Source organism: Schistocerca americana, unplaced genomic scaffold, assembly GCF_021461395.2.
Source record: "Schistocerca americana isolate TAMUIC-IGC-003095 unplaced genomic scaffold, iqSchAmer2.1 HiC_scaffold_1083, whole genome shotgun sequence".
Taxonomy (NCBI): Eukaryota; Metazoa; Arthropoda; class Insecta; order Orthoptera; family Acrididae; genus Schistocerca; species Schistocerca americana.
In genome coordinates, this window is record NW_025725138.1 from 15,619 (window position 1) to 41,601 (window position 25,983).

Sequence of the window (25,983 nt, forward strand, 5' to 3'; positions counted from 1 at the left end):
GCGAGAGAGTGGATTTTTTACAGTTGTCGTCAGTCAACCGTGGGTGGCTGCTGCGTTCGCTGGAAAGAGCACTGCCGTCGTTATCCGGTGTGGTCTAGTGGCTAGGATACCTGGCTCTCACCCAGGAGGCCCGGGTTCGATTCCCGGTACCGGAATTGCGCGTTTTTATTGCTCCTCTTATGCGACTTGTCTCGACTTTGCTCGACTGACGCTACGCTGACGCGTGCAGAAAGCTACGTTAAGTATGACTCGCGGCAACACCTGACGGCGAGAGAGATGCGGCGTCTATCCACTTGTTATCGAGCCACATACCGGTACCTGTAGTCAAGAGGCTTGGAGGACTGCAAGACATTGCCACGGAGGTGAATGCAGCTAACCACTGTAGTTAGTGTCCTGACAGCGCAGGCACGTTCATTTGCTCGTATACATGTGATGGAGACCGTGTCTGACACTGCTGTGGCGTACACCTTGGCCTAGGCTTTGCTGGGTATCGCCACTTGCATTCGAGCCAGCTGCCTTCGCGTGCGCCTCCGTGGCCATGGCCGTGATCGTCTAGTGGTTAGGACATTGCGTTGTGGCCGCAATAACCCAGGTTCGAATCCTGGTCACGGCAATTTTGAAAGTTTTGCCTTGCTGCCGTTGCAATGACGAGTACTCGAAATGACAGTACTCTGTTGATTTTTTCACTCGTGTTCCGCAGGCCGCAGTTTGCACTACCACTTCATCCCCAACACGTAATGTCGCCTCCCAGAGCGCAGACGTCCGCTGCTCTCTGTAGTCGAAAAGGGCAGTTGTTTGAAGTGCGATGGATGAGCAGCCAGTCCCAGCAGAACAGGAAGCTGTGGCGTGCACTGTTTGTACAAATGCTAGGAACACTGGCGCACCAAGCAGCGCATGTAGCGTGGCCGAGCGCTTTAAGGCGCTGGTTTAAGGCACCAGTATCTCTGTAGGCGCGGTTTCGAATCCCGTAGCTGCCGGCGGTTTTGCTGTGATCGCGTTAACCTGGCGCTTTTTCTTCAAGTGTAACCTCCTTGAGCTCACATATGTTTGATACATGGAGCATTCTAGCTCCGCCTGACAGTTACAGCTACGATACTTTAGTGGTTACGGAAGGCCCAGGTTCGAAACCTGGTCACGGTACGAAAACGTCTCTTGACGCTGTCTCCTTAACTGCGACAGTTACAGACAAGTGGCGTCGCTACCATACGGCGGGCACGGCTTTTTCTTGCTGTGGATGGCCTAAAGAGACGCTTCCAGTGGGAGAGCAGTGGAAATACATGGCACGGCGATTGCCAAGATACTTCCATTTCGAAGTGATCTTTGTAGTACAAAGGAAACGTTTTGCCGCTGCTGCCCCAACGGTAACGTGGCCGAGCGGTCTAAGGCGCTGGTTTTAGGCACCAGTCTCTTCGGAGGCGTGGGTTCGAATCCCACCGTTGCCACTTTTTACGTCTCATTTTTGTGCCGTTGCGGTGTGTTCTCGTGGAGTGGGACGCAGCTCTTGTGACGCGCGTGTTGTGTAGGTAGCGTGGCCGAGCGGTCTAAGGCGCTGGTTTCAGGCACCATTCTCTTCGGAGGCGTGGGTTCGAATCCCACAGCTGCCAAACGTGTAATGTTTCCTGTGTCGAAGGCAGATGCACTCATTGCCCGCAAAGGAAACAGCACAACAAGGCGTGAGCGTCTGCTTGGTGAATTGTCGTAGAACAGTGCGTGGTGCAACGACAGGATTTTCAGGCACCTTTTGCTCTCATCATTGCTGGCGTTCGTCTCCACGAAATGCGTCCGGAGCACGCCGTTCTATAACGCGAGAGAGTGGATTTTTTACAGTTGTCGTCAGTCAACCGTGGGTGGCTGCTGCGTTCGCTGGAAAGAGCACTGCCGTCGTTATCCGGTGTGGTCTAGTGGCTAGGATACCTGGCTCTCACCCAGGAGGCCCGGGTTCGATTCCCGGTACCGGAATTGCGCGTTTTTATTGCTCCTCTTATGCGACTTGTCTCGACTTTGCTCGACTGACGCTACGCTGACGCGTGCAGAAAGCTACGTTAAGTATGACTCGCGGCAACACCTGACGGCGAGAGAGATGCGGCGTCTATCCACTTGTTATCGAGCCACATACCGGTACCTGTAGTCAAGAGGCTTGGAGGACTGCAAGACATTGCCACGGAGGTGAATGCAGCTAACCACTGTAGTTAGTGTCCTGACAGCGCAGGCACGTTCATTTGCTCGTATACATGTGATGGAGACCGTGTCTGACACTGCTGTGGCGTACACCTTGGCCTAGGCTTTGCTGGGTATCGCCACTTGCATTCGAGCCAGCTGCCTTCGCGTGCGCCTCCGTGGCCATGGCCGTGATCGTCTAGTGGTTAGGACATTGCGTTGTGGCCGCAATAACCCAGGTTCGAATCCTGGTCACGGCAATTTTGAAAGTTTTGCCTTGCTGCCGTTGCAATGACGAGTACTCGAAATGACAGTACTCTGTTGATTTTTTCACTCGTGTTCCGCAGGCCGCAGTTTGCACTACCACTTCATCCCCAACACGTAATGTCGCCTCCCAGAGCGCAGACGTCCGCTGCTCTCTGTAGTCGAAAAGGGCAGTTGTTTGAAGTGCGATGGATGAGCAGCCAGTCCCAGCAGAACAGGAAGCTGTGGCGTGCACTGTTTGTACAAATGCTAGGAACACTGGCGCACCAAGCAGCGCATGTAGCGTGGCCGAGCGCTTTAAGGCGCTGGTTTAAGGCACCAGTATCTCTGTAGGCGCGGTTTTGAATCCCGTAGCTGCCGGCGGTTTTGCTGTGATCGCGTTAACCTGGCGCTTTTTCTTCAAGTGTAACCTCCTTGAGCTCACATATGTTTGATACATGGAGCATTCTAGCTCCGCCTGACAGTTACAGCTACGATACTTTAGTGGTTACGGAAGGCCCAGGTTCGAAACCTGGTCACGGTACGAAAACGTCTCTTGACGCTGTCTCCTTAACTGCGACAGCTACAGACAAGTGGCGTCGCTACCATACGGCGGGCACGGCTTTTTCTTGCTGTGGATGGCCTAAAGAGACGCTTCCAGTGGGAGAGCAGTGGAAATACATGGCACGGCGATTGCCAAGATACTTCCATTTCGAAGTGATCTTTGTAGTACAAAGGAAACGTTTTGCCGCTGCTGCCCCAACGGTAACGTGGCCGAGCGGTCTAAGGCGCTGGTTTTAGGCACCAGTCTCTTCGGAGGCGTGGGTTCGAATCCCACCGTTGCCACTTTTTACGTCTCATTTTTGTGCCGTTGCGGTGTGTTCTCGTGGAGTGGGACGCAGCTCTTGTGACGCGCGTGTTGTGTAGGTAGCGTGGCCGAGCGGTCTAAGGCGCTGGTTTCAGGCACCATTCTCTTCGGAGGCGTGGGTTCGAATCCCACAGCTGCCAAACGTGTAATGTTTCCTGTGTCGAAGGCAGATGCACTCATTGCCCGCAAAGGAAACAGCACAACAAGGCGTGAGCGTCTGCTTGGTGAATTGTCGTAGAACAGTGCGTGGTGCAACGACAGGATTTTCAGGCACCTTTTGCTCTCATCATTGCTGGCGTTCGTCTCCACGAAATGCGTCCGGAGCACGCCGTTCTATAACGCGAGAGAGTGGATTTTTTACAGTTGTCGTCAGTCAACCGTGGGTGGCTGCTGCGTTCGCTGGAAAGAGCACTGCCGTCGTTATCCGGTGTGGTCTAGTGGCTAGGATACCTGGCTCTCACCCAGGAGGCCCGGGTTCGATTCCCGGTACCGGAATTGCGCGTTTTTATTGCTCCTCTTATGCGACTTGTCTCGACTTTGCTCGACTGACGCTACGCTGACGCGTGCAGAAAGCTACGTTAAGTATGACTCGCGGCAACACCTGACGGCGAGAGAGATGCGGCGTCTATCCACTTGTTATCGAGCCACATACCGGTACCTGTAGTCAAGAGGCTTGGAGGACTGCAAGACATTGCCACGGAGGTGAATGCAGCTAACCACTGTAGTTAGTGTCCTGACAGCGCAGGCACGTTCATTTGCTCGTATACATGTGATGGAGACCGTGTCTGACACTGCTGTGGCGTACACCTTGGCCTAGGCTTTGCTGGGTATCGCCACTTGCATTCGAGCCAGCTGCCTTCGCGTGCGCCTCCGTGGCCATGGCCGTGATCGTCTAGTGGTTAGGACATTGCGTTGTGGCCGCAATAACCCAGGTTCGAATCCTGGTCACGGCAATTTTGAAAGTTTTGCCTTGCTGCCGTTGCAATGACGAGTACTCGAAATGACAGTACTCTGTTGATTTTTTCACTCGTGTTCCGCAGGCCGCAGTTTGCACTACCACTTCATCCCCAACACGTAATGTCGCCTCCCAGAGCGCAGACGTCCGCTGCTCTCTGTAGTCGAAAAGGGCAGTTGTTTGAAGTGCGATGGATGAGCAGCCAGTCCCAGCAGAACAGGAAGCTGTGGCGTGCACTGTTTGTACAAATGCTAGGAACACTGGCGCACCAAGCAGCGCATGTAGCGTGGCCGAGCGCTTTAAGGCGCTGGTTTAAGGCACCAGTATCTCTGTAGGCGCGGTTTTGAATCCCGTAGCTGCCGGCGGTTTTGCTGTGATCGCGTTAACCTGGCGCTTTTTCTTCAAGTGTAACCTCCTTGAGCTCACATATGTTTGATACATGGAGCATTCTAGCTCCGCCTGACAGTTACAGCTACGATACTTTAGTGGTTACGGAAGGCCCAGGTTCGAAACCTGGTCACGGTACGAAAACGTCTCTTGACGCTGTCTCCTTAACTGCGACAGCTACAGACAAGTGGCGTCGCTACCATACGGCGGGCACGGCTTTTTCTTGCTGTGGATGGCCTAAAGAGACGCTTCCAGTGGGAGAGCAGTGGAAATACATGGCACGGCGATTGCCAAGATACTTCCATTTCGAAGTGATCTTTGTAGTACAAAGGAAACGTTTTGCCGCTGCTGCCCCAACGGTAACGTGGCCGAGCGGTCTAAGGCGCTGGTTTTAGGCACCAGTCTCTTCGGAGGCGTGGGTTCGAATCCCACCGTTGCCACTTTTTACGTCTCATTTTTGTGCCGTTGCGGTGTGTTCTCGTGGAGTGGGACGCAGCTCTTGTGACGCGCGTGTTGTGTAGGTAGCGTGGCCGAGCGGTCTAAGGCGCTGGTTTCAGGCACCATTCTCTTCGGAGGCGTGGGTTCGAATCCCACAGCTGCCAAACGTGTAATGTTTCCTGTGTCGAAGGCAGATGCACTCATTGCCCGCAAAGGAAACAGCACAACAAGGCGTGAGCGTCTGCTTGGTGAATTGTCGTAGAACAGTGCGTGGTGCAACGACAGGATTTTCAGGCACCTTTTGCTCTCATCATTGCTGGCGTTCGTCTCCACGAAATGCGTCCGGAGCACGCCGTTCTATAACGCGAGAGAGTGGATTTTTTACAGTTGTCGTCAGTCAACCGTGGGTGGCTGCTGCGTTCGCTGGAAAGAGCACTGCCGTCGTTATCCGGTGTGGTCTAGTGGCTAGGATACCTGGCTCTCACCCAGGAGGCCCGGGTTCGATTCCCGGTACCGGAATTGCGCGTTTTTATTGCTCCTCTTATGCGACTTGTCTCGACTTTGCTCGACTGACGCTACGCTGACGCGTGCAGAAAGCTACGTTAAGTATGACTCGCGGCAACACCTGACGGCGAGAGAGATGCGGCGTCTATCCACTTGTTATCGAGCCACATACCGGTACCTGTAGTCAAGAGGCTTGGAGGACTGCAAGACATTGCCACGGAGGTGAATGCAGCTAACCACTGTAGTTAGTGTCCTGACAGCGCAGGCACGTTCATTTGCTCGTATACATGTGATGGAGACCGTGTCTGACACTGCTGTGGCGTACACCTTGGCCTAGGCTTTGCTGGGTATCGCCACTTGCATTCGAGCCAGCTGCCTTCGCGTGCGCCTCCGTGGCCATGGCCGTGATCGTCTAGTGGTTAGGACATTGCGTTGTGGCCGCAATAACCCAGGTTCGAATCCTGGTCACGGCAATTTTGAAAGTTTTGCCTTGCTGCCGTTGCAATGACGAGTACTCGAAATGACAGTACTCTGTTGATTTTTTCACTCGTGTTCCGCAGGCCGCAGTTTGCACTACCACTTCATCCCCAACACGTAATGTCGCCTCCCAGAGCGCAGACGTCCGCTGCTCTCTGTAGTCGAAAAGGGCAGTTGTTTGAAGTGCGATGGATGAGCAGCCAGTCCCAGCAGAACAGGAAGCTGTGGCGTGCACTGTTTGTACAAATGCTAGGAACACTGGCGCACCAAGCAGCGCATGTAGCGTGGCCGAGCGCTTTAAGGCGCTGGTTTAAGGCACCAGTATCTCTGTAGGCGCGGTTTCGAATCCCGTAGCTGCCGGCGGTTTTGCTGTGATCGCGTTAACCTGGCGCTTTTTCTTCAAGTGTAACCTCCTTGAGCTCACATATGTTTGATACATGGAGCATTCTAGCTCCGCCTGACAGTTACAGCTACGATACTTTAGTGGTTACGGAAGGCCCAGGTTCGAAACCTGGTCACGGTACGAAAACGTCTCTTGACGCTGTCTCCTTAACTGCGACAGTTACAGACAAGTGGCGTCGCTACCATACGGCGGGCACGGCTTTTTCTTGCTGTGGATGGCCTAAAGAGACGCTTCCAGTGGGAGAGCAGTGGAAATACATGGCACGGCGATTGCCAAGATACTTCCATTTCGAAGTGATCTTTGTAGTACAAAGGAAACGTTTTGCCGCTGCTGCCCCAACGGTAACGTGGCCGAGCGGTCTAAGGCGCTGGTTTTAGGCACCAGTCTCTTCGGAGGCGTGGGTTCGAATCCCACCGTTGCCACTTTTTACGTCTCATTTTTGTGCCGTTGCGGTGTGTTCTCGTGGAGTGGGACGCAGCTCTTGTGACGCGCGTGTTGTGTAGGTAGCGTGGCCGAGCGGTCTAAGGCGCTGGTTTCAGGCACCATTCTCTTCGGAGGCGTGGGTTCGAATCCCACAGCTGCCAAACGTGTAATGTTTCCTGTGTCGAAGGCAGATGCACTCATTGCCCGCAAAGGAAACAGCACAACAAGGCGTGAGCGTCTGCTTGGTGAATTGTCGTAGAACAGTGCGTGGTGCAACGACAGGATTTTCAGGCACCTTTTGCTCTCATCATTGCTGGCGTTCGTCTCCACGAAATGCGTCCGGAGCACGCCGTTCTATAACGCGAGAGAGTGGATTTTTTACAGTTGTCGTCAGTCAACCGTGGGTGGCTGCTGCGTTCGCTGGAAAGAGCACTGCCGTCGTTATCCGGTGTGGTCTAGTGGCTAGGATACCTGGCTCTCACCCAGGAGGCCCGGGTTCGATTCCCGGTACCGGAATTGCGCGTTTTTATTGCTCCTCTTATGCGACTTGTCTCGACTTTGCTCGACTGACGCTACGCTGACGCGTGCAGAAAGCTACGTTAAGTATGACTCGCGGCAACACCTGACGGCGAGAGAGATGCGGCGTCTATCCACTTGTTATCGAGCCACATACCGGTACCTGTAGTCAAGAGGCTTGGAGGACTGCAAGACATTGCCACGGAGGTGAATGCAGCTAACCACTGTAGTTAGTGTCCTGACAGCGCAGGCACGTTCATTTGCTCGTATACATGTGATGGAGACCGTGTCTGACACTGCTGTGGCGTACACCTTGGCCTAGGCTTTGCTGGGTATCGCCACTTGCATTCGAGCCAGCTGCCTTCGCGTGCGCCTCCGTGGCCATGGCCGTGATCGTCTAGTGGTTAGGACATTGCGTTGTGGCCGCAATAACCCAGGTTCGAATCCTGGTCACGGCAATTTTGAAAGTTTTGCCTTGCTGCCGTTGCAATGACGAGTACTCGAAATGACAGTACTCTGTTGATTTTTTCACTCGTGTTCCGCAGGCCGCAGTTTGCACTACCACTTCATCCCCAACACGTAATGTCGCCTCCCAGAGCGCAGACGTCCGCTGCTCTCTGTAGTCGAAAAGGGCAGTTGTTTGAAGTGCGATGGATGAGCAGCCAGTCCCAGCAGAACAGGAAGCTGTGGCGTGCACTGTTTGTACAAATGCTAGGAACACTGGCGCACCAAGCAGCGCATGTAGCGTGGCCGAGCGCTTTAAGGCGCTGGTTTAAGGCACCAGTATCTCTGTAGGCGCGGTTTTGAATCCCGTAGCTGCCGGCGGTTTTGCTGTGATCGCGTTAACCTGGCGCTTTTTCTTCAAGTGTAACCTCCTTGAGCTCACATATGTTTGATACATGGAGCATTCTAGCTCCGCCTGACAGTTACAGCTACGATACTTTAGTGGTTACGGAAGGCCCAGGTTCGAAACCTGGTCACGGTACGAAAACGTCTCTTGACGCTGTCTCCTTAACTGCGACAGCTACAGACAAGTGGCGTCGCTACCATACGGCGGGCACGGCTTTTTCTTGCTGTGGATGGCCTAAAGAGACGCTTCCAGTGGGAGAGCAGTGGAAATACATGGCACGGCGATTGCCAAGATACTTCCATTTCGAAGTGATCTTTGTAGTACAAAGGAAACGTTTTGCCGCTGCTGCCCCAACGGTAACGTGGCCGAGCGGTCTAAGGCGCTGGTTTTAGGCACCAGTCTCTTCGGAGGCGTGGGTTCGAATCCCACCGTTGCCACTTTTTACGTCTCATTTTTGTGCCGTTGCGGTGTGTTCTCGTGGAGTGGGACGCAGCTCTTGTGACGCGCGTGTTGTGTAGGTAGCGTGGCCGAGCGGTCTAAGGCGCTGGTTTCAGGCACCATTCTCTTCGGAGGCGTGGGTTCGAATCCCACAGCTGCCAAACGTGTAATGTTTCCTGTGTCGAAGGCAGATGCACTCATTGCCCGCAAAGGAAACAGCACAACAAGGCGTGAGCGTCTGCTTGGTGAATTGTCGTAGAACAGTGCGTGGTGCAACGACAGGATTTTCAGGCACCTTTTGCTCTCATCATTGCTGGCGTTCGTCTCCACGAAATGCGTCCGGAGCACGCCGTTCTATAACGCGAGAGAGTGGATTTTTTACAGTTGTCGTCAGTCAACCGTGGGTGGCTGCTGCGTTCGCTGGAAAGAGCACTGCCGTCGTTATCCGGTGTGGTCTAGTGGCTAGGATACCTGGCTCTCACCCAGGAGGCCCGGGTTCGATTCCCGGTACCGGAATTGCGCGTTTTTATTGCTCCTCTTATGCGACTTGTCTCGACTTTGCTCGACTGACGCTACGCTGACGCGTGCAGAAAGCTACGTTAAGTATGACTCGCGGCAACACCTGACGGCGAGAGAGATGCGGCGTCTATCCACTTGTTATCGAGCCACATACCGGTACCTGTAGTCAAGAGGCTTGGAGGACTGCAAGACATTGCCACGGAGGTGAATGCAGCTAACCACTGTAGTTAGTGTCCTGACAGCGCAGGCACGTTCATTTGCTCGTATACATGTGATGGAGACCGTGTCTGACACTGCTGTGGCGTACACCTTGGCCTAGGCTTTGCTGGGTATCGCCACTTGCATTCGAGCCAGCTGCCTTCGCGTGCGCCTCCGTGGCCATGGCCGTGATCGTCTAGTGGTTAGGACATTGCGTTGTGGCCGCAATAACCCAGGTTCGAATCCTGGTCACGGCAATTTTGAAAGTTTTGCCTTGCTGCCGTTGCAATGACGAGTACTCGAAATGACAGTACTCTGTTGATTTTTTCACTCGTGTTCCGCAGGCCGCAGTTTGCACTACCACTTCATCCCCAACACGTAATGTCGCCTCCCAGAGCGCAGACGTCCGCTGCTCTCTGTAGTCGAAAAGGGCAGTTGTTTGAAGTGCGATGGATGAGCAGCCAGTCCCAGCAGAACAGGAAGCTGTGGCGTGCACTGTTTGTACAAATGCTAGGAACACTGGCGCACCAAGCAGCGCATGTAGCGTGGCCGAGCGCTTTAAGGCGCTGGTTTAAGGCACCAGTATCTCTGTAGGCGCGGTTTTGAATCCCGTAGCTGCCGGCGGTTTTGCTGTGATCGCGTTAACCTGGCGCTTTTTCTTCAAGTGTAACCTCCTTGAGCTCACATATGTTTGATACATGGAGCATTCTAGCTCCGCCTGACAGTTACAGCTACGATACTTTAGTGGTTACGGAAGGCCCAGGTTCGAAACCTGGTCACGGTACGAAAACGTCTCTTGACGCTGTCTCCTTAACTGCGACAGCTACAGACAAGTGGCGTCGCTACCATACGGCGGGCACGGCTTTTTCTTGCTGTGGATGGCCTAAAGAGACGCTTCCAGTGGGAGAGCAGTGGAAATACATGGCACGGCGATTGCCAAGATACTTCCATTTCGAAGTGATCTTTGTAGTACAAAGGAAACGTTTTGCCGCTGCTGCCCCAACGGTAACGTGGCCGAGCGGTCTAAGGCGCTGGTTTTAGGCACCAGTCTCTTCGGAGGCGTGGGTTCGAATCCCACCGTTGCCACTTTTTACGTCTCATTTTTGTGCCGTTGCGGTGTGTTCTCGTGGAGTGGGACGCAGCTCTTGTGACGCGCGTGTTGTGTAGGTAGCGTGGCCGAGCGGTCTAAGGCGCTGGTTTCAGGCACCATTCTCTTCGGAGGCGTGGGTTCGAATCCCACAGCTGCCAAACGTGTAATGTTTCCTGTGTCGAAGGCAGATGCACTCATTGCCCGCAAAGGAAACAGCACAACAAGGCGTGAGCGTCTGCTTGGTGAATTGTCGTAGAACAGTGCGTGGTGCAACGACAGGATTTTCAGGCACCTTTTGCTCTCATCATTGCTGGCGTTCGTCTCCACGAAATGCGTCCGGAGCACGCCGTTCTATAACGCGAGAGAGTGGATTTTTTACAGTTGTCGTCAGTCAACCGTGGGTGGCTGCTGCGTTCGCTGGAAAGAGCACTGCCGTCGTTATCCGGTGTGGTCTAGTGGCTAGGATACCTGGCTCTCACCCAGGAGGCCCGGGTTCGATTCCCGGTACCGGAATTGCGCGTTTTTATTGCTCCTCTTATGCGACTTGTCTCGACTTTGCTCGACTGACGCTACGCTGACGCGTGCAGAAAGCTACGTTAAGTATGACTCGCGGCAACACCTGACGGCGAGAGAGATGCGGCGTCTATCCACTTGTTATCGAGCCACATACCGGTACCTGTAGTCAAGAGGCTTGGAGGACTGCAAGACATTGCCACGGAGGTGAATGCAGCTAACCACTGTAGTTAGTGTCCTGACAGCGCAGGCACGTTCATTTGCTCGTATACATGTGATGGAGACCGTGTCTGACACTGCTGTGGCGTACACCTTGGCCTAGGCTTTGCTGGGTATCGCCACTTGCATTCGAGCCAGCTGCCTTCGCGTGCGCCTCCGTGGCCATGGCCGTGATCGTCTAGTGGTTAGGACATTGCGTTGTGGCCGCAATAACCCAGGTTCGAATCCTGGTCACGGCAATTTTGAAAGTTTTGCCTTGCTGCCGTTGCAATGACGAGTACTCGAAATGACAGTACTCTGTTGATTTTTTCACTCGTGTTCCGCAGGCCGCAGTTTGCACTACCACTTCATCCCCAACACGTAATGTCGCCTCCCAGAGCGCAGACGTCCGCTGCTCTCTGTAGTCGAAAAGGGCAGTTGTTTGAAGTGCGATGGATGAGCAGCCAGTCCCAGCAGAACAGGAAGCTGTGGCGTGCACTGTTTGTACAAATGCTAGGAACACTGGCGCACCAAGCAGCGCATGTAGCGTGGCCGAGCGCTTTAAGGCGCTGGTTTAAGGCACCAGTATCTCTGTAGGCGCGGTTTCGAATCCCGTAGCTGCCGGCGGTTTTGCTGTGATCGCGTTAACCTGGCGCTTTTTCTTCAAGTGTAACCTCCTTGAGCTCACATATGTTTGATACATGGAGCATTCTAGCTCCGCCTGACAGTTACAGCTACGATACTTTAGTGGTTACGGAAGGCCCAGGTTCGAAACCTGGTCACGGTACGAAAACGTCTCTTGACGCTGTCTCCTTAACTGCGACAGTTACAGACAAGTGGCGTCGCTACCATACGGCGGGCACGGCTTTTTCTTGCTGTGGATGGCCTAAAGAGACGCTTCCAGTGGGAGAGCAGTGGAAATACATGGCACGGCGATTGCCAAGATACTTCCATTTCGAAGTGATCTTTGTAGTACAAAGGAAACGTTTTGCCGCTGCTGCCCCAACGGTAACGTGGCCGAGCGGTCTAAGGCGCTGGTTTTAGGCACCAGTCTCTTCGGAGGCGTGGGTTCGAATCCCACCGTTGCCACTTTTTACGTCTCATTTTTGTGCCGTTGCGGTGTGTTCTCGTGGAGTGGGACGCAGCTCTTGTGACGCGCGTGTTGTGTAGGTAGCGTGGCCGAGCGGTCTAAGGCGCTGGTTTCAGGCACCATTCTCTTCGGAGGCGTGGGTTCGAATCCCACAGCTGCCAAACGTGTAATGTTTCCTGTGTCGAAGGCAGATGCACTCATTGCCCGCAAAGGAAACAGCACAACAAGGCGTGAGCGTCTGCTTGGTGAATTGTCGTAGAACAGTGCGTGGTGCAACGACAGGATTTTCAGGCACCTTTTGCTCTCATCATTGCTGGCGTTCGTCTCCACGAAATGCGTCCGGAGCACGCCGTTCTATAACGCGAGAGAGTGGATTTTTTACAGTTGTCGTCAGTCAACCGTGGGTGGCTGCTGCGTTCGCTGGAAAGAGCACTGCCGTCGTTATCCGGTGTGGTCTAGTGGCTAGGATACCTGGCTCTCACCCAGGAGGCCCGGGTTCGATTCCCGGTACCGGAATTGCGCGTTTTTATTGCTCCTCTTATGCGACTTGTCTCGACTTTGCTCGACTGACGCTACGCTGACGCGTGCAGAAAGCTACGTTAAGTATGACTCGCGGCAACACCTGACGGCGAGAGAGATGCGGCGTCTATCCACTTGTTATCGAGCCACATACCGGTACCTGTAGTCAAGAGGCTTGGAGGACTGCAAGACATTGCCACGGAGGTGAATGCAGCTAACCACTGTAGTTAGTGTCCTGACAGCGCAGGCACGTTCATTTGCTCGTATACATGTGATGGAGACCGTGTCTGACACTGCTGTGGCGTACACCTTGGCCTAGGCTTTGCTGGGTATCGCCACTTGCATTCGAGCCAGCTGCCTTCGCGTGCGCCTCCGTGGCCATGGCCGTGATCGTCTAGTGGTTAGGACATTGCGTTGTGGCCGCAATAACCCAGGTTCGAATCCTGGTCACGGCAATTTTGAAAGTTTTGCCTTGCTGCCGTTGCAATGACGAGTACTCGAAATGACAGTACTCTGTTGATTTTTTCACTCGTGTTCCGCAGGCCGCAGTTTGCACTACCACTTCATCCCCAACACGTAATGTCGCCTCCCAGAGCGCAGACGTCCGCTGCTCTCTGTAGTCGAAAAGGGCAGTTGTTTGAAGTGCGATGGATGAGCAGCCAGTCCCAGCAGAACAGGAAGCTGTGGCGTGCACTGTTTGTACAAATGCTAGGAACACTGGCGCACCAAGCAGCGCATGTAGCGTGGCCGAGCGCTTTAAGGCGCTGGTTTAAGGCACCAGTATCTCTGTAGGCGCGGTTTCGAATCCCGTAGCTGCCGGCGGTTTTGCTGTGATCGCGTTAACCTGGCGCTTTTTCTTCAAGTGTAACCTCCTTGAGCTCACATATGTTTGATACATGGAGCATTCTAGCTCCGCCTGACAGTTACAGCTACGATACTTTAGTGGTTACGGAAGGCCCAGGTTCGAAACCTGGTCACGGTACGAAAACGTCTCTTGACGCTGTCTCCTTAACTGCGACAGTTACAGACAAGTGGCGTCGCTACCATACGGCGGGCACGGCTTTTTCTTGCTGTGGATGGCCTAAAGAGACGCTTCCAGTGGGAGAGCAGTGGAAATACATGGCACGGCGATTGCCAAGATACTTCCATTTCGAAGTGATCTTTGTAGTACAAAGGAAACGTTTTGCCGCTGCTGCCCCAACGGTAACGTGGCCGAGCGGTCTAAGGCGCTGGTTTTAGGCACCAGTCTCTTCGGAGGCGTGGGTTCGAATCCCACCGTTGCCACTTTTTACGTCTCATTTTTGTGCCGTTGCGGTGTGTTCTCGTGGAGTGGGACGCAGCTCTTGTGACGCGCGTGTTGTGTAGGTAGCGTGGCCGAGCGGTCTAAGGCGCTGGTTTCAGGCACCATTCTCTTCGGAGGCGTGGGTTCGAATCCCACAGCTGCCAAACGTGTAATGTTTCCTGTGTCGAAGGCAGATGCACTCATTGCCCGCAAAGGAAACAGCACAACAAGGCGTGAGCGTCTGCTTGGTGAATTGTCGTAGAACAGTGCGTGGTGCAACGACAGGATTTTCAGGCACCTTTTGCTCTCATCATTGCTGGCGTTCGTCTCCACGAAATGCGTCCGGAGCACGCCGTTCTATAACGCGAGAGAGTGGATTTTTTACAGTTGTCGTCAGTCAACCGTGGGTGGCTGCTGCGTTCGCTGGAAAGAGCACTGCCGTCGTTATCCGGTGTGGTCTAGTGGCTAGGATACCTGGCTCTCACCCAGGAGGCCCGGGTTCGATTCCCGGTACCGGAATTGCGCGTTTTTATTGCTCCTCTTATGCGACTTGTCTCGACTTTGCTCGACTGACGCTACGCTGACGCGTGCAGAAAGCTACGTTAAGTATGACTCGCGGCAACACCTGACGGCGAGAGAGATGCGGCGTCTATCCACTTGTTATCGAGCCACATACCGGTACCTGTAGTCAAGAGGCTTGGAGGACTGCAAGACATTGCCACGGAGGTGAATGCAGCTAACCACTGTAGTTAGTGTCCTGACAGCGCAGGCACGTTCATTTGCTCGTATACATGTGATGGAGACCGTGTCTGACACTGCTGTGGCGTACACCTTGGCCTAGGCTTTGCTGGGTATCGCCACTTGCATTCGAGCCAGCTGCCTTCGCGTGCGCCTCCGTGGCCATGGCCGTGATCGTCTAGTGGTTAGGACATTGCGTTGTGGCCGCAATAACCCAGGTTCGAATCCTGGTCACGGCAATTTTGAAAGTTTTGCCTTGCTGCCGTTGCAATGACGAGTACTCGAAATGACAGTACTCTGTTGATTTTTTCACTCGTGTTCCGCAGGCCGCAGTTTGCACTACCACTTCATCCCCAACACGTAATGTCGCCTCCCAGAGCGCAGACGTCCGCTGCTCTCTGTAGTCGAAAAGGGCAGTTGTTTGAAGTGCGATGGATGAGCAGCCAGTCCCAGCAGAACAGGAAGCTGTGGCGTGCACTGTTTGTACAAATGCTAGGAACACTGGCGCACCAAGCAGCGCATGTAGCGTGGCCGAGCGCTTTAAGGCGCTGGTTTAAGGCACCAGTATCTCTGTAGGCGCGGTTTCGAATCCCGTAGCTGCCGGCGGTTTTGCTGTGATCGCGTTAACCTGGCGCTTTTTCTTCAAGTGTAACCTCCTTGAGCTCACATATGTTTGATACATGGAGCATTCTAGCTCCGCCTGACAGTTACAGCTACGATACTTTAGTGGTTACGGAAGGCCCAGGTTCGAAACCTGGTCACGGTACGAAAACGTCTCTTGACGCTGTCTCCTTAACTGCGACAGTTACAGACAAGTGGCGTCGCTACCATACGGCGGGCACGGCTTTTTCTTGCTGTGGATGGCCTAAAGAGACGCTTCCAGTGGGAGAGCAGTGGAAATACATGGCACGGCGATTGCCAAGATACTTCCATTTCGAAGTGATCTTTGTAGTACAAAGGAAACGTTTTGCCGCTGCTGCCCCAACGGTAACGTGGCCGAGCGGTCTAAGGCGCTGGTTTTAGGCACCAGTCTCTTCGGAGGCGTGGGTTCGAATCCCACCGTTGCCACTTTTTACGTCTCATTTTTGTGCCGTTGCGGTGTGTTCTCGTGGAGTGGGACGCAGCTCTTGTGACGCGCGTGTTGTGTAGGTAGCGTGGCCGAGCGGTCTAAGGCGCTGGTTTCAGGCACCATTCTCTTCGGAGGCGTGGGTTCGAATCCCACAGCTGCCAAACGTGTAATGTTTCCTGTGTCGAAGGCAGATGCACTCATTGCCCGCAAAGGAAACAGCACAACAAGGCGTGAGCGTCTGCTTGGTGAATTGTCGTAGAACAGTGCGTGGTGCAACGACAGGATTTTCAGGCACCTTTTGCTCTCATCATTGCTGGCGTTCGTCTCCACGAAATGCGTCCGGAGCACGCCGTTCTATAACGCGAGAGAGTGGATTTTTTACAGTTGTCGTCAGTCAACCGTGGGTGGCTGCTGCGTTCGCTGGAAAGAGCACTGCCGTCGTTATCCGGTGTGGTCTAGTGGCTAGGATACCTGGCTCTCACCCAGGAGGCCCGGGTTCGATTCCCGGTACCGGAATTGCGCGTTTTTATTGCTCCTCTTATGCGACTTGTCTCGACTTTGCTCGACTGACGCTACGCTGACGCGTGCAGAAAGCTACGTTAAGTATGACTCGCGGCAACACCTGACGGCGAGAGAGATGCGGCGTCTATCCACTTGTTATCGAGCCACATACCGGTACCTGTAGTCAAGAGGCTTGGAGGACTGCAAGACATTGCCACGGAGGTGAATGCAGCTAACCACTGTAGTTAGTGTCCTGACAGCGCAGGCACGTTCATTTGCTCGTATACATGTGATGGAGACCGTGTCTGACACTGCTGTGGCGTACACCTTGGCCTAGGCTTTGCTGGGTATCGCCACTTGCATTCGAGCCAGCTGCCTTCGCGTGCGCCTCCGTGGCCATGGCCGTGATCGTCTAGTGGTTAGGACATTGCGTTGTGGCCGCAATAACCCAGGTTCGAATCCTGGTCACGGCAATTTTGAAAGTTTTGCCTTGCTGCCGTTGCAATGACGAGTACTCGAAATGACAGTACTCTGTTGATTTTTTCACTCGTGTTCCGCAGGCCGCAGTTTGCACTACCACTTCATCCCCAACACGTAATGTCGCCTCCCAGAGCGCAGACGTCCGCTGCTCTCTGTAGTCGAAAAGGGCAGTTGTTTGAAGTGCGATGGATGAGCAGCCAGTCCCAGCAGAACAGGAAGCTGTGGCGTGCACTGTTTGTACAAATGCTAGGAACACTGGCGCACCAAGCAGCGCATGTAGCGTGGCCGAGCGCTTTAAGGCGCTGGTTTAAGGCACCAGTATCTCTGTAGGCGCGGTTTCGAATCCCGTAGCTGCCGGCGGTTTTGCTGTGATCGCGTTAACCTGGCGCTTTTTCTTCAAGTGTAACCTCCTTGAGCTCACATATGTTTGATACATGGAGCATTCTAGCTCCGCCTGACAGTTACAGCTACGATACTTTAGTGGTTACGGAAGGCCCAGGTTCGAAACCTGGTCACGGTACGAAAACGTCTCTTGACGCTGTCTCCTTAACTGCGACAGTTACAGACAAGTGGCGTCGCTACCATACGGCGGGCACGGCTTTTTCTTGCTGTGGATGGCCTAAAGAGACGCTTCCAGTGGGAGAGCAGTGGAAATACATGGCACGGCGATTGCCAAGATACTTCCATTTCGAAGTGATCTTTGTAGTACAAAGGAAACGTTTTGCCGCTGCTGCCCCAACGGTAACGTGGCCGAGCGGTCTAAGGCGCTGGTTTTAGGCACCAGTCTCTTCGGAGGCGTGGGTTCGAATCCCACCGTTGCCACTTTTTACGTCTCATTTTTGTGCCGTTGCGGTGTGTTCTCGTGGAGTGGGACGCAGCTCTTGTGACGCGCGTGTTGTGTAGGTAGCGTGGCCGAGCGGTCTAAGGCGCTGGTTTCAGGCACCATTCTCTTCGGAGGCGTGGGTTCGAATCCCACAGCTGCCAAACGTGTAATGTTTCCTGTGTCGAAGGCAGATGCACTCATTGCCCGCAAAGGAAACAGCACAACAAGGCGTGAGCGTCTGCTTGGTGAATTGTCGTAGAACAGTGCGTGGTGCAACGACAGGATTTTCAGGCACCTTTTGCTCTCATCATTGCTGGCGTTCGTCTCCACGAAATGCGTCCGGAGCACGCCGTTCTATAACGCGAGAGAGTGGATTTTTTACAGTTGTCGTCAGTCAACCGTGGGTGGCTGCTGCGTTCGCTGGAAAGAGCACTGCCGTCGTTATCCGGTGTGGTCTAGTGGCTAGGATACCTGGCTCTCACCCAGGAGGCCCGGGTTCGATTCCCGGTACCGGAATTGCGCGTTTTTATTGCTCCTCTTATGCGACTTGTCTCGACTTTGCTCGACTGACGCTACGCTGACGCGTGCAGAAAGCTACGTTAAGTATGACTCGCGGCAACACCTGACGGCGAGAGAGATGCGGCGTCTATCCACTTGTTATCGAGCCACATACCGGTACCTGTAGTCAAGAGGCTTGGAGGACTGCAAGACATTGCCACGGAGGTGAATGCAGCTAACCACTGTAGTTAGTGTCCTGACAGCGCAGGCACGTTCATTTGCTCGTATACATGTGATGGAGACCGTGTCTGACACTGCTGTGGCGTACACCTTGGCCTAGGCTTTGCTGGGTATCGCCACTTGCATTCGAGCCAGCTGCCTTCGCGTGCGCCTCCGTGGCCATGGCCGTGATCGTCTAGTGGTTAGGACATTGCGTTGTGGCCGCAATAACCCAGGTTCGAATCCTGGTCACGGCAATTTTGAAAGTTTTGCCTTGCTGCCGTTGCAATGACGAGTACTCGAAATGACAGTACTCTGTTGATTTTTTCACTCGTGTTCCGCAGGCCGCAGTTTGCACTACCACTTCATCCCCAACACGTAATGTCGCCTCCCAGAGCGCAGACGTCCGCTGCTCTCTGTAGTCGAAAAGGGCAGTTGTTTGAAGTGCGATGGATGAGCAGCCAGTCCCAGCAGAACAGGAAGCTGTGGCGTGCACTGTTTGTACAAATGCTAGGAACACTGGCGCACCAAGCAGCGCATGTAGCGTGGCCGAGCGCTTTAAGGCGCTGGTTTAAGGCACCAGTATCTCTGTAGGCGCGGTTTCGAATCCCGTAGCTGCCGGCGGTTTTGCTGTGATCGCGTTAACCTGGCGCTTTTTCTTCAAGTGTAACCTCCTTGAGCTCACATATGTTTGATACATGGAGCATTCTAGCTCCGCCTGACAGTTACAGCTACGATACTTTAGTGGTTACGGAAGGCCCAGGTTCGAAACCTGGTCACGGTACGAAAACGTCTCTTGACGCTGTCTCCTTAACTGCGACAGTTACAGACAAGTGGCGTCGCTACCATACGGCGGGCACGGCTTTTTCTTGCTGTGGATGGCCTAAAGAGACGCTTCCAGTGGGAGAGCAGTGGAAATACATGGCACGGCGATTGCCAAGATACTTCCATTTCGAAGTGATCTTTGTAGTACAAAGGAAACGTTTTGCCGCTGCTGCCCCAACGGTAACGTGGCCGAGCGGTCTAAGGCGCTGGTTTTAGGCACCAGTCTCTTCGGAGGCGTGGGTTCGAATCCCACCGTTGCCACTTTTTACGTCTCATTTTTGTGCCGTTGCGGTGTGTTCTCGTGGAGTGGGACGCAGCTCTTGTGACGCGCGTGTTGTGTAGGTAGCGTGGCCGAGCGGTCTAAGGCGCTGGTTTCAGGCACCATTCTCTTCGGAGGCGTGGGTTCGAATCCCACAGCTGCCAAACGTGTAATGTTTCCTGTGTCGAAGGCAGATGCACTCATTGCCCGCAAAGGAAACAGCACAACAAGGCGTGAGCGTCTGCTTGGTGAATTGTCGTAGAACAGTGCGTGGTGCAACGACAGGATTTTCAGGCACCTTTTGCTCTCATCATTGCTGGCGTTCGTCTCCACGAAATGCGTCCGGAGCACGCCGTTCTATAACGCGAGAGAGTGGATTTTTTACAGTTGTCGTCAGTCAACCGTGGGTGGCTGCTGCGTTCGCTGGAAAGAGCACTGCCGTCGTTATCCGGTGTGGTCTAGTGGCTAGGATACCTGGCTCTCACCCAGGAGGCCCGGGTTCGATTCCCGGTACCGGAATTGCGCGTTTTTATTGCTCCTCTTATGCGACTTGTCTCGACTTTGCTCGACTGACGCTACGCTGACGCGTGCAGAAAGCTACGTTAAGTATGACTCGCGGCAACACCTGACGGCGAGAGAGATGCGGCGTCTATCCACTTGTTATCGAGCCACATACCGGTACCTGTAGTCAAGAGGCTTGGAGGACTGCAAGACATTGCCACGGAGGTGAATGCAGCTAACCACTGTAGTTAGTGTCCTGACAGCGCAGGCACGTTCATTTGCTCGTATACATGTGATGGAGACCGTGTCTGACACTGCTGTGGCGTACACCTTGGCCTAGGCTTTGCTGGGTATCGCCACTTGCATTCGAGCCAGCTGCCTTCGCGTGCGCCTCCGTGGCCATGGCCGTGATCGTCTAGTGGTTAGGACATTGCGTTGTGGCCGCAATAACCCAGGTTCGAATCCTGGTCACGGCAATTTTGAAAGTTTTGCCTTGCTGCCGTTGCAATGACGAGTACTCGAAATGACAGTACTCTGTTGATTTTTTCACTCGTGTTCCGCAGGCCGCAGTTTGCACTACCACTTCATCCCCAACACGTAATGTCGCCTCCCAGAGCGCAGACGTCCGCTGCTCTCTGTAGTCGAAAAGGGCAGTTGTTTGAAGTGCGATGGATGAGCAGCCAGTCCCAGCAGAACAGGAAGCTGTGGCGTGCACTGTTTGTACAAATGCTAGGAACACTGGCGCACCAAGCAGCGCATGTAGCGTGGCCGAGCGCTTTAAGGCGCTGGTTTAAGGCACCAGTATCTCTGTAGGCGCGGTTTCGAATCCCGTAGCTGCCGGCGGTTTTGCTGTGATCGCGTTAACCTGGCGCTTTTTCTTCAAGTGTAACCTCCTTGAGCTCACATATGTTTGATACATGGAGCATTCTAGCTCCGCCTGACAGTTACAGCTACGATACTTTAGTGGTTACGGAAGGCCCAGGTTCGAAACCTGGTCACGGTACGAAAACGTCTCTTGACGCTGTCTCCTTAACTGCGACAGTTACAGACAAGTGGCGTCGCTACCATACGGCGGGCACGGCTTTTTCTTGCTGTGGATGGCCTAAAGAGACGCTTCCAGTGGGAGAGCAGTGGAAATACATGGCACGGCGATTGCCAAGATACTTCCATTTCGAAGTGATCTTTGTAGTACAAAGGAAACGTTTTGCCGCTGCTGCCCCAACGGTAACGTGGCCGAGCGGTCTAAGGCGCTGGTTTTAGGCACCAGTCTCTTCGGAGGCGTGGGTTCGAATCCCACCGTTGCCACTTTTTACGTCTCATTTTTGTGCCGTTGCGGTGTGTTCTCGTGGAGTGGGACGCAGCTCTTGTGACGCGCGTGTTGTGTAGGTAGCGTGGCCGAGCGGTCTAAGGCGCTGGTTTCAGGCACCATTCTCTTCGGAGGCGTGGGTTCGAATCCCACAGCTGCCAAACGTGTAATGTTTCCTGTGTCGAAGGCAGATGCACTCATTGCCCGCAAAGGAAACAGCACAACAAGGCGTGAGCGTCTGCTTGGTGAATTGTCGTAGAACAGTGCGTGGTGCAACGACAGGATTTTCAGGCACCTTTTGCTCTCATCATTGCTGGCGTTCGTCTCCACGAAATGCGTCCGGAGCACGCCGTTCTATAACGCGAGAGAGTGGATTTTTTACAGTTGTCGTCAGTCAACCGTGGGTGGCTGCTGCGTTCGCTGGAAAGAGCACTGCCGTCGTTATCCGGTGTGGTCTAGTGGCTAGGATACCTGGCTCTCACCCAGGAGGCCCGGGTTCGATTCCCGGTACCGGAATTGCGCGTTTTTATTGCTCCTCTTATGCGACTTGTCTCGACTTTGCTCGACTGACGCTACGCTGACGCGTGCAGAAAGCTACGTTAAGTATGACTCGCGGCAACACCTGACGGCGAGAGAGATGCGGCGTCTATCCACTTGTTATCGAGCCACATACCGGTACCTGTAGTCAAGAGGCTTGGAGGACTGCAAGACATTGCCACGGAGGTGAATGCAGCTAACCACTGTAGTTAGTGTCCTGACAGCGCAGGCACGTTCATTTGCTCGTATACATGTGATGGAGACCGTGTCTGACACTGCTGTGGCGTACACCTTGGCCTAGGCTTTGCTGGGTATCGCCACTTGCATTCGAGCCAGCTGCCTTCGCGTGCGCCTCCGTGGCCATGGCCGTGATCGTCTAGTGGTTAGGACATTGCGTTGTGGCCGCAATAACCCAGGTTCGAATCCTGGTCACGGCAATTTTGAAAGTTTTGCCTTGCTGCCGTTGCAATGACGAGTACTCGAAATGACAGTACTCTGTTGATTTTTTCACTCGTGTTCCGCAGGCCGCAGTTTGCACTACCACTTCATCCCCAACACGTAATGTCGCCTCCCAGAGCGCAGACGTCCGCTGCTCTCTGTAGTCGAAAAGGGCAGTTGTTTGAAGTGCGATGGATGAGCAGCCAGTCCCAGCAGAACAGGAAGCTGTGGCGTGCACTGTTTGTACAAATGCTAGGAACACTGGCGCACCAAGCAGCGCATGTAGCGTGGCCGAGCGCTTTAAGGCGCTGGTTTAAGGCACCAGTATCTCTGTAGGCGCGGTTTCGAATCCCGTAGCTGCCGGCGGTTTTGCTGTGATCGCGTTAACCTGGCGCTTTTTCTTCAAGTGTAACCTCCTTGAGCTCACATATGTTTGATACATGGAGCATTCTAGCTCCGCCTGACAGTTACAGCTACGATACTTTAGTGGTTACGGAAGGCCCAGGTTCGAAACCTGGTCACGGTACGAAAACGTCTCTTGACGCTGTCTCCTTAACTGCGACAGTTACAGACAAGTGGCGTCGCTACCATACGGCGGGCACGGCTTTTTCTTGCTGTGGATGGCCTAAAGAGACGCTTCCAGTGGGAGAGCAGTGGAAATACATGGCACGGCGATTGCCAAGATACTTCCATTTCGAAGTGATCTTTGTAGTACAAAGGAAACGTTTTGCCGCTGCTGCCCCAACGGTAACGTGGCCGAGCGGTCTAAGGCGCTGGTTTTAGGCACCAGTCTCTTCGGAGGCGTGGGTTCGAATCCCACCGTTGCCACTTTTTACGTCTCATTTTTGTGCCGTTGCGGTGTGTTCTCGTGGAGTGGGACGCAGCTCTTGTGACGCGCGTGTTGTGTAGGTAGCGTGGCCGAGCGGTCTAAGGCGCTGGTTTCAGGCACCATTCTCTTCGGAGGCGTGGGTTCGAATCCCACAGCTGCCAAACGTGTAATGTTTCCTGTGTCGAAGGCAGATGCACTCATTGCCCGCAAAGGAAACAGCACAACAAGGCGTGAGCGTCTGCTTGGTGAATTGTCGTAGAACAGTGCGTGGTGCAACGACAGGATTTTCAGGCACCTTTTGCTCTCATCATTGCTGGCGTTCGTCTCCACGAAATGCGTCCGGAGCACGCCGTTCTATAACGCGAGAGAGTGGATTTTTTACAGTTGTCGTCAGTCAACCGTGGGTGGCTGCTGCGTTCGCTGGAAAGAGCACTGCCGTCGTTATCCGGTGTGGTCTAGTGGCTAGGATACCTGGCTCTCACCCAGGAGGCCCGGGTTCGATTCCCGGTACCGGAATTGCGCGGTTTTTATTGCTCCTCTTATGCGACTTGTCTCGACTTTGCTCGACTGACGCTACGCTGACGCGTGCAGAAAGCTACGTTAAGTATGACTCGCGGCAACACCTGACGGCGAGAGAGATGCGGCGTCTATCCACTTGTTATCGAGCCACATACCGGTACCTGTAGTCAAGAGGCTTGGAGGACTGCAAGACATTGCCACGGAGGTGAATGCAGCTAACCACTGTAGTTAGTGTCCTGACAGCGCAGGCACGTTCATTTGCTCGTATACATGTGATGGAGACCGTGTCTGACACTGCTGTGGCGTACACCTTGGCCTAGGCTTTGCTGGGTATCGCCACTTGCATTCGAGCCAGCTGCCTTCGCGTGCGCCTCCGTGGCCATGGCCGTGATCGTCTAGTGGTTAGGACATTGCGTTGTGGCCGCAATAACCCAGGTTCGAATCCTGGTCACGGCAATTTTGAAAGTTTTGCCTTGCTGCCGTTGCAATGACGAGTACTCGAAATGACAGTACTCTGTTGATTTTTTCACTCGTGTTCCGCAGGCCGCAGTTTGCACTACCACTTCATCCCCAACACGTAATGTCGCCTCCCAGAGCGCAGACGTCCGCTGCTCTCTGTAGTCGAAAAGGGCAGTTGTTTGAAGTGCGATGGATGAGCAGCCAGTCCCAGCAGAACAGGAAGCTGTGGCGTGCACTGTTTGTACAAATGCTAGGAACACTGGCGCACCAAGCAGCGCATGTAGCGTGGCCGAGCGCTTTAAGGCGCTGGTTTAAGGCACCAGTATCTCTGTAGGCGCGGTTTCGAATCCCGTAGCTGCCGGCGGTTTTGCTGTGATCGCGTTAACCTGGCGCTTTTTCTTCAAGTGTAACCTCCTTGAGCTCACATATGTTTGATACATGGAGCATTCTAGCTCCGCCTGACAGTTACAGCTACGATACTTTAGTGGTTACGGAAGGCCCAGGTTCGAAACCTGGTCACGGTACGAAAACGTCTCTTGACGCTGTCTCCTTAACTGCGACAGTTACAGACAAGTGGCGTCGCTACCATACGGCGGGCACGGCTTTTTCTTGCTGTGGATGGCCTAAAGAGACGCTTCCAGTGGGAGAGCAGTGGAAATACATGGCACGGCGATTGCCAAGATACTTCCATTTCGAAGTGATCTTTGTAGTACAAAGGAAACGTTTTGCCGCTGCTGCCCCAACGGTAACGTGGCCGAGCGGTCTAAGGCGCTGGTTTTAGGCACCAGTCTCTTCGGAGGCGTGGGTTCGAATCCCACCGTTGCCCACTTTTTACGTCTCATTTTTGTGCCGTTGCGGTGTGTTCTCGTGGAGTGGGACGCAGCTCTTGTGACGCGCGTGTTGTGTAGGTAGCGTGGCCGAGCGGTCTAAGGCGCTGGTTTCAGGCACCATTCTCTTCGGAGGCGTGGGTTCGAATCCCACAGCTGCCAAACGTGTAATGTTTTCCTGTGTCGAAGGCAGATGCACTCATTGCCCGCAAAGGAAACAGCACAACAAGGCGTGAGCGTCTGCTTGGTGAATTGTCGTAGAACAGTGCGTGGTGCAACGACAGGATTTTCAGGCACCTTTTGCTCTCATCATTGCTGGCGTTCGTCTCCACGAAATGCGTCCGGAGCACGCCGTTCTATAACGCGAGAGAGTGGATTTTTTACAGTTGTCGTCAGTCAACCGTGGGTGGCTGCTGCGTTCGCTGGAAAGAGCACTGCCGTCGTTATCCGGTGTGGTCTAGTGGCTAGGATACCTGGCTCTCACCCAGGAGGCCCGGGTTCGATTCCCGGTACCGGAATTGCGCGTTTTTATTGCTCCTCTTATGCGACTTGTCTCGACTTTGCTCGACTGACGCTACGCTGACGCGTGCAGAAAGCTACGTTAAGTATGACTCGCGGCAACACCTGACGGCGAGAGAGATGCGGCGTCTATCCACTTGTTATCGAGCCACATACCGGTACCTGTAGTCAAGAGGCTTGGAGGACTGCAAGACATTGCCACGGAGGTGAATGCAGCTAACCACTGTAGTTAGTGTCCTGACAGCGCAGGCACGTTCATTTTGCTCGTATACATGTGATGGAGACCGTGTCTGACACTGCTGTGGCGTACACCTTGGCCTAGGCTTTGCTGGGTATCGCCACTTGCATTCGAGCCAGCTGCCTTCGCGTGCGCCTCCGTGGCCATGGCCGTGATCGTCTAGTGGTTAGGACATTGCGTTGTGGCCGCAATAACCCAGGTTCGAATCCTGGTCACGGCAATTTTGAAAGTTTTGCCTTGCTGCCGTTGCAATGACGAGTACTCGAAATGACAGTACTCTGTTGATTTTTTCACTCGTGTTCCGCAGGCCGCAGTTTGCACTACCACTTC

General features: G+C 53.9%; 58 non-coding genes across 58 annotated transcripts; all 58 read left to right on the forward strand.

Moving 5' to 3' along the window:
* The first annotated feature begins 83 nt into the window (after window positions 1-83).
* On the forward strand, window positions 84-155 carry Trnae-cuc. Its single transcript has one exon. It is a non-coding gene; the product is annotated as a tRNA-Glu (tRNA).
* A 386-nt stretch (window positions 156-541) lies between these two features.
* On the forward strand, window positions 542-613 carry Trnah-gug. The gene has a single exon. It is a non-coding gene; the product is annotated as a tRNA-His (tRNA).
* Window positions 614-1,360: 747 nt separating this feature from the next.
* Window positions 1,361-1,442, forward strand: Trnal-uag. The gene has a single exon. It is a non-coding gene; the product is annotated as a tRNA-Leu (tRNA).
* An 80-nt stretch (window positions 1,443-1,522) lies between these two features.
* On the forward strand, window positions 1,523-1,604 carry Trnal-cag. The gene has a single exon. It is a non-coding gene; the product is annotated as a tRNA-Leu (tRNA).
* A 283-nt stretch (window positions 1,605-1,887) lies between these two features.
* On the forward strand, window positions 1,888-1,959 carry Trnae-cuc. The gene has a single exon. It is a non-coding gene; the product is annotated as a tRNA-Glu (tRNA).
* A 386-nt stretch (window positions 1,960-2,345) lies between these two features.
* Trnah-gug lies at window positions 2,346-2,417 on the forward strand. The gene has a single exon. It is a non-coding gene; the product is annotated as a tRNA-His (tRNA).
* A 747-nt stretch (window positions 2,418-3,164) lies between these two features.
* Trnal-uag lies at window positions 3,165-3,246 on the forward strand. Its single transcript has one exon. It is a non-coding gene; the product is annotated as a tRNA-Leu (tRNA).
* An 80-nt stretch (window positions 3,247-3,326) lies between these two features.
* On the forward strand, window positions 3,327-3,408 carry Trnal-cag. The gene has a single exon. It is a non-coding gene; the product is annotated as a tRNA-Leu (tRNA).
* A 283-nt stretch (window positions 3,409-3,691) lies between these two features.
* Trnae-cuc lies at window positions 3,692-3,763 on the forward strand. Its single transcript has one exon. It is a non-coding gene; the product is annotated as a tRNA-Glu (tRNA).
* A 386-nt stretch (window positions 3,764-4,149) lies between these two features.
* On the forward strand, window positions 4,150-4,221 carry Trnah-gug. The gene has a single exon. It is a non-coding gene; the product is annotated as a tRNA-His (tRNA).
* Window positions 4,222-4,968: 747 nt separating this feature from the next.
* On the forward strand, window positions 4,969-5,050 carry Trnal-uag. The gene has a single exon. It is a non-coding gene; the product is annotated as a tRNA-Leu (tRNA).
* Window positions 5,051-5,130: 80 nt separating this feature from the next.
* Window positions 5,131-5,212, forward strand: Trnal-cag. Its single transcript has one exon. It is a non-coding gene; the product is annotated as a tRNA-Leu (tRNA).
* A 283-nt stretch (window positions 5,213-5,495) lies between these two features.
* On the forward strand, window positions 5,496-5,567 carry Trnae-cuc. The gene has a single exon. It is a non-coding gene; the product is annotated as a tRNA-Glu (tRNA).
* Window positions 5,568-5,953: 386 nt separating this feature from the next.
* Window positions 5,954-6,025, forward strand: Trnah-gug. Its single transcript has one exon. It is a non-coding gene; the product is annotated as a tRNA-His (tRNA).
* A 747-nt stretch (window positions 6,026-6,772) lies between these two features.
* Trnal-uag lies at window positions 6,773-6,854 on the forward strand. Its single transcript has one exon. It is a non-coding gene; the product is annotated as a tRNA-Leu (tRNA).
* An 80-nt stretch (window positions 6,855-6,934) lies between these two features.
* Window positions 6,935-7,016, forward strand: Trnal-cag. The gene has a single exon. It is a non-coding gene; the product is annotated as a tRNA-Leu (tRNA).
* A 283-nt stretch (window positions 7,017-7,299) lies between these two features.
* Trnae-cuc lies at window positions 7,300-7,371 on the forward strand. The gene has a single exon. It is a non-coding gene; the product is annotated as a tRNA-Glu (tRNA).
* Window positions 7,372-7,757: 386 nt separating this feature from the next.
* Trnah-gug lies at window positions 7,758-7,829 on the forward strand. Its single transcript has one exon. It is a non-coding gene; the product is annotated as a tRNA-His (tRNA).
* A 747-nt stretch (window positions 7,830-8,576) lies between these two features.
* On the forward strand, window positions 8,577-8,658 carry Trnal-uag. Its single transcript has one exon. It is a non-coding gene; the product is annotated as a tRNA-Leu (tRNA).
* An 80-nt stretch (window positions 8,659-8,738) lies between these two features.
* Trnal-cag lies at window positions 8,739-8,820 on the forward strand. Its single transcript has one exon. It is a non-coding gene; the product is annotated as a tRNA-Leu (tRNA).
* A 283-nt stretch (window positions 8,821-9,103) lies between these two features.
* Trnae-cuc lies at window positions 9,104-9,175 on the forward strand. Its single transcript has one exon. It is a non-coding gene; the product is annotated as a tRNA-Glu (tRNA).
* A 386-nt stretch (window positions 9,176-9,561) lies between these two features.
* Window positions 9,562-9,633, forward strand: Trnah-gug. The gene has a single exon. It is a non-coding gene; the product is annotated as a tRNA-His (tRNA).
* Window positions 9,634-10,380: 747 nt separating this feature from the next.
* Trnal-uag lies at window positions 10,381-10,462 on the forward strand. Its single transcript has one exon. It is a non-coding gene; the product is annotated as a tRNA-Leu (tRNA).
* An 80-nt stretch (window positions 10,463-10,542) lies between these two features.
* On the forward strand, window positions 10,543-10,624 carry Trnal-cag. The gene has a single exon. It is a non-coding gene; the product is annotated as a tRNA-Leu (tRNA).
* Window positions 10,625-10,907: 283 nt separating this feature from the next.
* Window positions 10,908-10,979, forward strand: Trnae-cuc. The gene has a single exon. It is a non-coding gene; the product is annotated as a tRNA-Glu (tRNA).
* Window positions 10,980-11,365: 386 nt separating this feature from the next.
* On the forward strand, window positions 11,366-11,437 carry Trnah-gug. The gene has a single exon. It is a non-coding gene; the product is annotated as a tRNA-His (tRNA).
* A 747-nt stretch (window positions 11,438-12,184) lies between these two features.
* Window positions 12,185-12,266, forward strand: Trnal-uag. Its single transcript has one exon. It is a non-coding gene; the product is annotated as a tRNA-Leu (tRNA).
* Window positions 12,267-12,346: 80 nt separating this feature from the next.
* On the forward strand, window positions 12,347-12,428 carry Trnal-cag. Its single transcript has one exon. It is a non-coding gene; the product is annotated as a tRNA-Leu (tRNA).
* A 283-nt stretch (window positions 12,429-12,711) lies between these two features.
* On the forward strand, window positions 12,712-12,783 carry Trnae-cuc. Its single transcript has one exon. It is a non-coding gene; the product is annotated as a tRNA-Glu (tRNA).
* Window positions 12,784-13,169: 386 nt separating this feature from the next.
* Trnah-gug lies at window positions 13,170-13,241 on the forward strand. Its single transcript has one exon. It is a non-coding gene; the product is annotated as a tRNA-His (tRNA).
* Window positions 13,242-13,988: 747 nt separating this feature from the next.
* Trnal-uag lies at window positions 13,989-14,070 on the forward strand. The gene has a single exon. It is a non-coding gene; the product is annotated as a tRNA-Leu (tRNA).
* Window positions 14,071-14,150: 80 nt separating this feature from the next.
* Trnal-cag lies at window positions 14,151-14,232 on the forward strand. Its single transcript has one exon. It is a non-coding gene; the product is annotated as a tRNA-Leu (tRNA).
* A 283-nt stretch (window positions 14,233-14,515) lies between these two features.
* Window positions 14,516-14,587, forward strand: Trnae-cuc. The gene has a single exon. It is a non-coding gene; the product is annotated as a tRNA-Glu (tRNA).
* Window positions 14,588-14,973: 386 nt separating this feature from the next.
* Window positions 14,974-15,045, forward strand: Trnah-gug. Its single transcript has one exon. It is a non-coding gene; the product is annotated as a tRNA-His (tRNA).
* Window positions 15,046-15,792: 747 nt separating this feature from the next.
* Window positions 15,793-15,874, forward strand: Trnal-uag. The gene has a single exon. It is a non-coding gene; the product is annotated as a tRNA-Leu (tRNA).
* An 80-nt stretch (window positions 15,875-15,954) lies between these two features.
* Trnal-cag lies at window positions 15,955-16,036 on the forward strand. Its single transcript has one exon. It is a non-coding gene; the product is annotated as a tRNA-Leu (tRNA).
* A 283-nt stretch (window positions 16,037-16,319) lies between these two features.
* Trnae-cuc lies at window positions 16,320-16,391 on the forward strand. The gene has a single exon. It is a non-coding gene; the product is annotated as a tRNA-Glu (tRNA).
* Window positions 16,392-16,777: 386 nt separating this feature from the next.
* Trnah-gug lies at window positions 16,778-16,849 on the forward strand. The gene has a single exon. It is a non-coding gene; the product is annotated as a tRNA-His (tRNA).
* A 747-nt stretch (window positions 16,850-17,596) lies between these two features.
* Window positions 17,597-17,678, forward strand: Trnal-uag. Its single transcript has one exon. It is a non-coding gene; the product is annotated as a tRNA-Leu (tRNA).
* Window positions 17,679-17,758: 80 nt separating this feature from the next.
* Window positions 17,759-17,840, forward strand: Trnal-cag. Its single transcript has one exon. It is a non-coding gene; the product is annotated as a tRNA-Leu (tRNA).
* Window positions 17,841-18,123: 283 nt separating this feature from the next.
* On the forward strand, window positions 18,124-18,195 carry Trnae-cuc. Its single transcript has one exon. It is a non-coding gene; the product is annotated as a tRNA-Glu (tRNA).
* Window positions 18,196-18,581: 386 nt separating this feature from the next.
* Trnah-gug lies at window positions 18,582-18,653 on the forward strand. Its single transcript has one exon. It is a non-coding gene; the product is annotated as a tRNA-His (tRNA).
* Window positions 18,654-19,400: 747 nt separating this feature from the next.
* Window positions 19,401-19,482, forward strand: Trnal-uag. Its single transcript has one exon. It is a non-coding gene; the product is annotated as a tRNA-Leu (tRNA).
* An 80-nt stretch (window positions 19,483-19,562) lies between these two features.
* Window positions 19,563-19,644, forward strand: Trnal-cag. The gene has a single exon. It is a non-coding gene; the product is annotated as a tRNA-Leu (tRNA).
* Window positions 19,645-19,927: 283 nt separating this feature from the next.
* Window positions 19,928-19,999, forward strand: Trnae-cuc. Its single transcript has one exon. It is a non-coding gene; the product is annotated as a tRNA-Glu (tRNA).
* Window positions 20,000-20,385: 386 nt separating this feature from the next.
* Window positions 20,386-20,457, forward strand: Trnah-gug. Its single transcript has one exon. It is a non-coding gene; the product is annotated as a tRNA-His (tRNA).
* A 747-nt stretch (window positions 20,458-21,204) lies between these two features.
* On the forward strand, window positions 21,205-21,286 carry Trnal-uag. The gene has a single exon. It is a non-coding gene; the product is annotated as a tRNA-Leu (tRNA).
* Window positions 21,287-21,366: 80 nt separating this feature from the next.
* Window positions 21,367-21,448, forward strand: Trnal-cag. The gene has a single exon. It is a non-coding gene; the product is annotated as a tRNA-Leu (tRNA).
* A 283-nt stretch (window positions 21,449-21,731) lies between these two features.
* Window positions 21,732-21,803, forward strand: Trnae-cuc. The gene has a single exon. It is a non-coding gene; the product is annotated as a tRNA-Glu (tRNA).
* Window positions 21,804-22,189: 386 nt separating this feature from the next.
* Trnah-gug lies at window positions 22,190-22,261 on the forward strand. The gene has a single exon. It is a non-coding gene; the product is annotated as a tRNA-His (tRNA).
* Window positions 22,262-23,008: 747 nt separating this feature from the next.
* On the forward strand, window positions 23,009-23,090 carry Trnal-uag. The gene has a single exon. It is a non-coding gene; the product is annotated as a tRNA-Leu (tRNA).
* Window positions 23,091-23,170: 80 nt separating this feature from the next.
* On the forward strand, window positions 23,171-23,252 carry Trnal-cag. The gene has a single exon. It is a non-coding gene; the product is annotated as a tRNA-Leu (tRNA).
* A 283-nt stretch (window positions 23,253-23,535) lies between these two features.
* Trnae-cuc lies at window positions 23,536-23,607 on the forward strand. Its single transcript has one exon. It is a non-coding gene; the product is annotated as a tRNA-Glu (tRNA).
* Window positions 23,608-23,994: 387 nt separating this feature from the next.
* On the forward strand, window positions 23,995-24,066 carry Trnah-gug. Its single transcript has one exon. It is a non-coding gene; the product is annotated as a tRNA-His (tRNA).
* A 747-nt stretch (window positions 24,067-24,813) lies between these two features.
* On the forward strand, window positions 24,814-24,895 carry Trnal-uag. The gene has a single exon. It is a non-coding gene; the product is annotated as a tRNA-Leu (tRNA).
* Window positions 24,896-24,976: 81 nt separating this feature from the next.
* Trnal-cag lies at window positions 24,977-25,058 on the forward strand. Its single transcript has one exon. It is a non-coding gene; the product is annotated as a tRNA-Leu (tRNA).
* Window positions 25,059-25,342: 284 nt separating this feature from the next.
* On the forward strand, window positions 25,343-25,414 carry Trnae-cuc. Its single transcript has one exon. It is a non-coding gene; the product is annotated as a tRNA-Glu (tRNA).
* Window positions 25,415-25,801: 387 nt separating this feature from the next.
* Window positions 25,802-25,873, forward strand: Trnah-gug. Its single transcript has one exon. It is a non-coding gene; the product is annotated as a tRNA-His (tRNA).
* Window positions 25,874-25,983: the final 110 nt, after the last annotated feature.